The sequence below is a fragment of the Psittacula echo genome (genome assembly GCF_963264785.1).
Source record: "Psittacula echo genome assembly, chromosome: 1".
NCBI classification, from domain to species: Eukaryota; Metazoa; Chordata; class Aves; order Psittaciformes; family Psittacidae; genus Psittacula; species Psittacula echo.
The window spans coordinates 39,078,702-39,087,632 of NC_137735.1; positions in this window are offsets into that span (position 1 = coordinate 39,078,702).

An 8,931-nucleotide genomic window follows, 5' to 3' on the forward strand; every position below is an offset into this window, starting at 1 on the left:
AGAAATTTTCACTTGCCTTTATATTGTTATTGCTAGTCCTCCAGCAAGAAAATTTCAAAGAATTTAAAAATCCTGATTTCAGAATGAACTTGATATTTTATTACATTGTTTCATTTTAGCGGCATAAGAACGCTCCATCAGTGATGGAACCAAATGTTCATGGCTCCAAAACCAACTCTAAGTATGTTATGTTTTGGGCTTAACTAGTAAGTTATGTTTTGGGCTCCAAAACATACTTAGAGTTGGGTTTGGAGCCCAACACAGTTAATTTTTGGCTGCTGGCAGATTGCTATTGCCCATTCCATGTCATACGAATCCATGTTATGTAAAGTCCTTTCATACATCACTGATGCAGCTGAAGCTTTTACACTTCATTGTGCTTTTCATTCTGTGGCAAGCAGCCTGTGTGCTATGAATCCACCTCATTCTGGTTTTACCTCATTCCCTAAGTCAGTTACAAATTCTTCATCACAAAATATTTTTTGTGTCTCTTGTAAAAGTACCAAGCCGAGACCGTCATGCCTCGGCTTGCAGAAAAGAATGTTTTGCCAGCTCTGTCATGATGATATCTCTTAACTGATAGCAATTTTAGTGGATGGGAAAAACGTTTCTGATATGAGCACTAGCCATGGGAGTCACTGTGTAGGGACATAGGCTTGCAGAATAATCTTTTTAACTCTAGTCCCTATCAAGTAATGAAATTGACTTTGTCATTCCCTTTTATTTGTACGATTCACAGACACTAAAATATACTTTGTACAGAAAGCAGTCAAATAAAACAGTTTTTATTTATTCTAGAAGAAAGCTTGGCAAAAGTTTGAAGAAAGTATGAAAGTATGAAAGGGGTATAAAGTTAAAGGAAACAGATGATTTCACTGGTTTTAGAAACAGTTTGTAATGAAGAAAAAATCAGTTAATTAAAGAAGAAATAAAAGACAGACCATAATGTAGGATAAAAATTTTGAAAGGAATTCAAATTGGTGAGAAAACATTCATAACTTGGATATTATTTCAAGCAAACTTTACATTGAGAGTAATTGACACTTGTCTTATAATGACAGCATAATTTAAAGGTCTTACATATAAATAAATAAAAAAAAAATACAATGGATCTAAAATAGGTTCATAAGTCCAGGAAGTATTAATTCAAACAGCTGAAACGGTCTGTCTAGATTTCATAGTGGCAGAGAGATATTATTTACAGATGCATATTCGGTACTTTGAAAACTCTCATTTGAAACATGAAATTTCTGTCAAGTTCATTTCCCATGTACTAAACGTATATGTGATGAAAAATCTGCACATGATGGCTGTTCTGGGATTTGAATGTTACTAATTTATTTACTTTCTCATTTATTTAGAGACAGCTATTTAATAAGAACATGTGACATTTTTGCAGTTCATTAAAGCAAAGGGTAACTGTAAAAACTACAAAAATACCAGGGTCAGTTGCATGAATTTAGATTAATAAGGTGATTGCACTGCCTACTAGAAAAATAAGAAAGAGCAAAGTTTGTTCTGTCAAGCTACTCCAAATACCGAAAGCATAGTAGCTACTGTACCACATGCCTAAGGAAGGGTGAATTAGTTGCTGAAGAAGGAATTTTTAAAGTTCTTACAGACATGGGGCTGGTGATGAAAACACTTATTTGGACCTAAGAAAGGAACTGCACAAAGGGAAGGAGATGCAAAATGAGACTTTTCAAAGTTTCACTGATGCAGCCATACAAGTACACTGAGCCATCAAAAAGTACAGCTAAATATCCTTTAGAGGAAGCTTGTGTGGTGCATTGTGACATACTCGCCCCTCAGTTTGATACTATGTTTTAACAGACAGTACGGTCTCTATAGCAGAATGGGTGGTAGGGGGTGAGAGTGTTTTTTTCAGTGTAAAGGCCAGCACATTAGGTTAAACTCATCAACAGTTTAAATTGCCAGATTTTGAACTGAAGTGGCTGAATACCAATACACATTCCCTCCTGTGGGTTTCCAGGAAGGGAGAAAGAGGGGAGGAACCTTTAGCTGAGGAATGGAATGGGCAGCTGGAGGTGGTAACTTTTTTAACTCCTGGGGGCCAAGATTTGCTACAGTTTGTCTGTCAGCAGGCCGTGTGTGCCTGCTGTCTGACACGTTTCTAGTTCGAGTAATGTCTCCAAGCACATACATGACTTATTTTGGAATCATCTTCTATAATGCTTTTAATAATTGGGTTGTGTTATGTATCCAGAGGACTGCAACAAGTACTGTAGAGCAAACTTACTGTATTAGCAGAACTCAGATTGAATTTACTTGTAAGCAGGTCAGTTATACTTCCCTTCTGTATGGAACTCTGCTGCCAGTGATTAAATAGACTGGTTAAGCAGATCAAGCATGCTCATATAATAATGTTGCTGAGAGCAGGGATTGCTTGACATTAGACTTGTACTTGAAGTGGCATCTGTCACCATTGTGAGAAACAGGGTGTATAACTAGATGATGCAGCTTTAAAATGTCTGTGTATTCTTTCAAAGGAATGAGAAAGTGAGAAAACTGGAATTTCATAATCTCTTAAATATCCAAGTCACTTTTTATATTTTTAAATACACGTGGTACACGGAATGTCTGTTTTGTCTAGAGATATTGATTGATATTTAAACCCTTGACTGGTAATGCCATTCTCTGGAAATCCAGATATGCAAGTCCGTAAGTTAGAAGTGTTGCCTAAGATAGGAGTACAGACAGGAAAGACGAAACACCCGAATAAACCCACCTTAAATTCATTAAAAGTTAGCAGCAGAATAAGCAAACTTTTTGTGATGTTACAAACGAAAGGGTGCGCCATTCATGTACCAGAACTTTGTTTGTATAGAGCCTAAACTGTATAAGAACACCAATTTTTATACAGTGAAAGAAAAAAAAATGAAAGTATTATGCTATCCACCCAAAGGCATAAATTTCTACTTTCCGAAACAGTTTGAGAAATAATGGAAATAATGTACTACACTAAAATACAAAGAGAAACTACATATGTAATGAAACTTGCTATAAGAAATCTTTGTGTTAAAGCTTTTTAAATAAAGTGGTGCCTTTCATAGTCATATGAGAGAAGAGGAATGGTGTCTAAATACACAGCTGCCTAGCAGAATGAGTGTCAAAAGTTGGAGCATGACTACTAAGAGGAGGAGGGTGACATGTTTTACAACACTTATTCTGATTTTCCCTATTACGACACTTAAGACACCATTGCATTGCATTTTGAAAGAGACTTTTGGTTAAAGTCTTCAATTGGGTGATCAGAGGGTTATCATGAATTATAAGAACTGAAAAAATCTGAATGAAGCATAATTTTGGATATCAGAACTTTATGCTGCATTGTTTATGTAGATTCGGGGTAGCCATGTCATGAAGGTACTTCAGGAAGAAAAACTGTAAAAGGGAGATACAGACCTTTTGTGTGTTTTACAGTGTTGTGTTTGCTTCAGTGGGTGACACAACTCTTGGGGTTTTGTGCCACAAATCTGGCTTTGTCATGTAAGTCTGTAGAATTTTTAAGGATAGCAATAGGATGCAATGAAAAAATGGTTCAGATCTGAACCAAGCTTCGTCTTTTCTGGACCAAAGTTTGTCTTCTCTCACTATTCTTCTTTTCATTCCCCCCAGAACAGACACATAAAGTCCATGCTTCTCTTTACATTTTACGAAGAAAGAGTGTCTGAGTTGTGCTAATGTGCTTGTGTTCCTGTTTGGAAAAGGACTCAGCAGCTGTTCAATGTCTCCCAGTTCTCCAATTTCTGGATTTCTTGTAGCTATCAGATGAATATGATTTATTTGGTTTTCTATGCCTAAGCGTAGATGCATAATATCCTTAAGTTGTGAAGGTTATTGAACAGAACATTTAACATTTTTTGAAGATCGTTTTATGGTATGTCTGTCTTTTTTGTCTTACTGTCAACGTTAAGGTAACATTTTGTGTAGCAACATATATGAGCAAATGTATTTTAAAATAGATGCTCTAGATTTGTTCAGTTCAAATGCTTTGAGTAGGACATAATAGAAAAAAAAAAGTTTAACATACATCAAGGAGGAAACAACATAAACAACATCCAGTAACTTTAGAGGAATCATATAAAATTTTAAGTGTTGAGGATTAGCATCCTGTACACCTGTTAAAATACAAGTCAGCAGGTCATTTTTCATTTTGAATTAGACATTGCCTTTTTAGTAGCTAGGGCTTCTCAGCATTTCTAAGTCCTTCATCAAGTGTTGTGTGCTTACATCACAAACTTGGTACTAGAACTAGTGGCTTCTTACTGGTTTTATTTTAAACTCTGTTTTGACATCATTGTTTTAGAAGTTTTTCCTGCTTGGTTGTCTATAATGTATAAAATAATGTATTCTTCCAAGCACCTATGAGTTCCTGTTCCTCTGCCTGGCATCCCATTTCATTAAATCATCTCCTGTTGTACTTGGTATTAGCCAGAAGCTTCAAAACAGGAACAGCTACCTGAACTTCTTGTGTATTTTTAGCTATGTAGAGAACGACATGCAAGTGAAGCATCACAGGAATAATTCCTTATACTGCATTGCATATCTTGTCCTTAAAAAAAAAAAAAAAAAAAAAAAAACCAAACAAAAATATTTTCTTTTTCAGACCTTTAGATGCATCTCCAAAATATTTGAGAAAAATATTAAGACTAAGTGTAACAGAATTTGTGCCATAACTATAATTACTCATACAGCCCATGTTAATCTCACTTAAGGATGTTATTTTAAAAGATTTAATTAGAAATATGTTTTCCAGAACCAGAGGCACCATATATGCTATAAAGAAATCATATTTCTAAGGGGTTTACAGTCATTAGTATTAAAAAATGCCTTCAAAGTCTAAATATTATGTCAGTTGTGTTATTTTTCTTGTGTACTTTGTCTTACTGAAAATTAAGCACACCCATCTTCTAAAGCATTGAGGAAAAATTGCCAGAATAAAATAGTTTATTAATGTGGTTATGTAATTAATCATAGCATATAGCGCATACTTGTTTCTAAAAGTTACTTCCTTAGCTTGTAGGCAAATTGCACTAGATTTCACAAACAGTTGGAATTAGCATGAACAGGTGCCACTGCTAAATACTTTCTTTCTGTGTTTGACTCCTACATAGTAAAGCAGTAAAAGGCAGGTTGATTTGTCTGAGCATTGGAGTTTGAAATGAACCCCTTTCATAAATGTCTTAATAAATGGCAATATTGCTATCTGGGATGTACTGATTATGTTATTTAGAAATGATAACTGACCAACCTACATTAAGTTTTAAAATGGTTTTAAAATTAAAATAGTTAATAACCCAAAATTGGGAAAGCATACCAGATGATTACATTGTTCTTGTTCTTGTTCCATTTGCTGGGAATGTGCTAATATGTCAAGCTGGAGGGATCCTTGTGTGTTGCAGTATTATTGTGTTTTTAAAACAAACAAAAAATCCTAATACTGTTTATCTGAAGTGTAGCTTTGTGCCATTTTCCTGTGTGCTATAATAAAACCTTAAAGGTTATAATAATTTTACATGCAATCCATTTTATAGCCATTAAGTGAGTGAACATTCAATATTTCATCTAGGTTTGTTATTCAAATTTTGTAAAAGAAAAATTATTAGATACCTAATGAGTTTCAGTATTGTTTTTCCAGAATATCTGAGTGTTTTATTAAGGGCAATGAAGTCATCTTCAGAATACTCCTCTTGAGTGGTCATTTAAAACCCGTTTTATGAGTGAAATGAGGCAAAACCCAAAACTATACAGGAAATGTGAATGCCCAGACTAAGCTACTGCTCTTTTCAAGTACTTTGATGCTTTTGCAACGTATATTTGTTGCATGTTGCTGATGCATTTCTATTTGGAAGCTCTCAATATTCTGTACTGCTGCAAGACCTGACTCCAATCACTTCATGTTACTGTGCAATAGAAAATTTGGAACATTTATATGCCAGGTTTTTTACACTTTAATGGCATCACATTGACTGTTGGATCCTATATTTGTTTACTTACTCTTCTACTTTCTGATTTCTGCTACAATGTATGTATTTTTCTGTTCCTAGCTCTCCCAGTCTGCATGGGCTTGCTGTCAGCTATTTGATAGGTGTTCAAGTCTCAGTATTCACATTCTTGATTCTTCCAAAATGCTGTGTGAGTGTTAACATCTGAACAATTGTTCTATTTTCATGACTGGGTGCCTGGTAGCATGGGTTTGTCAACAAGCTGTAATGGCAGTTTCTGCAGAGCTTTAGTAGCCTTAGATTAGGATAATTTGGTTGTTCTGTGCAGTTCGGAGAGTTTCCAGTTAAGCTGGCGCTTTAAAAAAGGAATATTATTAGGAGAGTAATTTTTCTAGCTTCTTATGAGCATGTGTGAACTGAAATTCTGAAAACTCATAATTTCTTTCATTTTTATGTAGCTTATAGCTGAGAAGGGAAATTTTTGAGAGGATAGAAGACAAGCTTTGTTGTAGGAATAACTCTCCTGCTCAATATTCATATTGTTTCTAAGAACAGGAGTTTTATAGATCAATGAGGATTTTTAAAAGATCTCCTACAAAATATTACATACATCTACAGCCTTATTTTTGAAAAAAGCTTTTTTTATTTTTGTTGACCCTTTATGGAAAAATTCAGGTTGAAGAAGACAACCTAACAACTGAGAAATTTCTTTTCAGTGATTTATCTAATGCAGATATAAGAAGCAGGAGACAGTACTGTAAGGAGAAGATTGACTCTGAGCACTGCTGTTAAGTACAGACAGCTGTTATTTATAGTAATTACTGTTTGGATTTTTGCCTCTACACAGAAAGACTATTTTGTTAATTAGCAAAACATGGGAAAAGTCCAGATGACAAAGCACTGTTACAAGATGACACAGTGTGGCATGAAGAAAAAATGGGTCAGGTAGAACACTGTAAAGAAGAGAAAGGTTTTCTGTGAGATAATTAGGATTCTTCCTTATTCTGCATGGTAAATTTGCAAAACAGGTACTTAAGATGACTGTGGAATTCTGTGGACTGATTAAGCTTAATAATACTAGTAGAAATATGGAAGAAGTAAGAAATTCCAATACTAGATGTGTCACTAAGGAAAATATCATTTCTATTAATGATTGAAACGGAAATTGGCAATGGTGTCTCAGAACATAATGCCTATTTATCCCTACGGAAAACATGACACCTCAATTCAGTGTCAGATAACAATGTGCCAAATATAAAAAGGGATTTTCATTTGGCATTTTAAGTACTCATTCCTGCTTCTAACTATGGTATGAAGAGAGCAGCTCCTATTCTGGCTGGATGAGAAGATGTCTATAAATGAAATTTAGGAGAAAATGTGTTTATTTTTCTTCACAGACTAATATAGTTAACAGTATAACTGCTTTTAAGTTGCCTTTTCTGGATACTGTTTTGACTTTTGTGTGGATTAATTTTTTTTTGAAAGAAAAAGACAAAATGTCTGTTTCTCTCAAGATAAGCTCAATTCAGTTTCTGTCTGTAAAAAAAACTTTATTTTCAAGCACATTTCCTTTTATCATTGTCTTCATTTTATAGGCTTATTTCAATTTAGTTTTCAAACATTATATATTCTTACTCTATTAAATTACCTCTGGAGCCAGATGATAAGAGGTACTTTATTTTGCCACTTTCGTTTCAGAAATATGATTTTGTATCATATCCTTAGTGTCTGCTATGTTGTTCATTGAAGTCAGGGGATCTGTGGATGCAGTGACATTTGGATCATACTCTCTGTTCCTGATGAACACTTGCCAACATTCTAAAATGTTTTTTTCTGACCATCAAAGTAGAGAATCCAAGACAGAATAGAAGGGGTGTTTCAGTTTAAGATTACTGTGGGTAGACTATTTTAAACTGTAATTCAAGACATTATTTCTTTTATTTAAAAGGAAATATAAAAGTTTAGAACAGGACCCTTTTCAATGCTGTCATGATTCTTTATTTTAGGATCATAACTTACTTAGGAATCCAGTTCTGTCTGGCAGCTTCTCAGTTTGTATCATGTTGTGACACCATTATTCACTCAGCAATTACGCTAATGGAACAACTTGTGCATAACTGCTGATGACTGTGAGTAATAGCTTTATGGTATATAAGCAAATTAATACTTGAATCATCTGAGGAATTTAGATTCCCCTCTCTAAAACTGGCCAAGAAATAAAGCCTTTCATGTCATAGATTTAAAATAATGCAATGCAGTACAATGAACTGTATCATAAGCATTAGAATTTTCCCATGTTGTATGCTTACCAATTGCATTTACTCAATTTTAATTCCATTTTAAGTAACTTAATTTTAGATGCCTCAAGATCTTATAAAAATATCTAGTGGTTTCATTCTTATAATATGCTCTCTGTTTTTTGTATAATGCTTAAGGACATGTATACTAGACGTTTTCATTCAGCCTGAACAAAATAATAAGAGACTGTCATAGCTGGTATATATTCAACATCTGTTTCTTTATTAATGTGTATTTCATGCATTCAACTGATGTGATTTTAGTTTTGTAAGAAAAAAATATTAGTCTAACATAAAATGAAGGATTGTACTTGAGAAGCAGGAGAACTTGTTTTAGCAAAAAGTGATTACCTGGGTTACCTGGTTTAGTGCATGAAATTGTAGTCCTTATTAATAATTTTGACAGTGTATTTTTAAACAAGTATTAATAAGGTAAGAATAAATGAGTTAGAAAAGCAGAATTTGTAATGAAACAGACCTTTCAAGTGGAACAAGTACAATCCTGAGTCTTGGAACTTGTCTCTGTTATATTCTGTCTCACTTTGATATCACCAGGCTAGCAGGAGTGGCAGTGAACTCAATACTATGTACAGTATAAATAATCGTCATATTTTGAGCAGCAAGCATCATGACCAGCTGATATGTTCTCTCCTCAGGACCAGTTG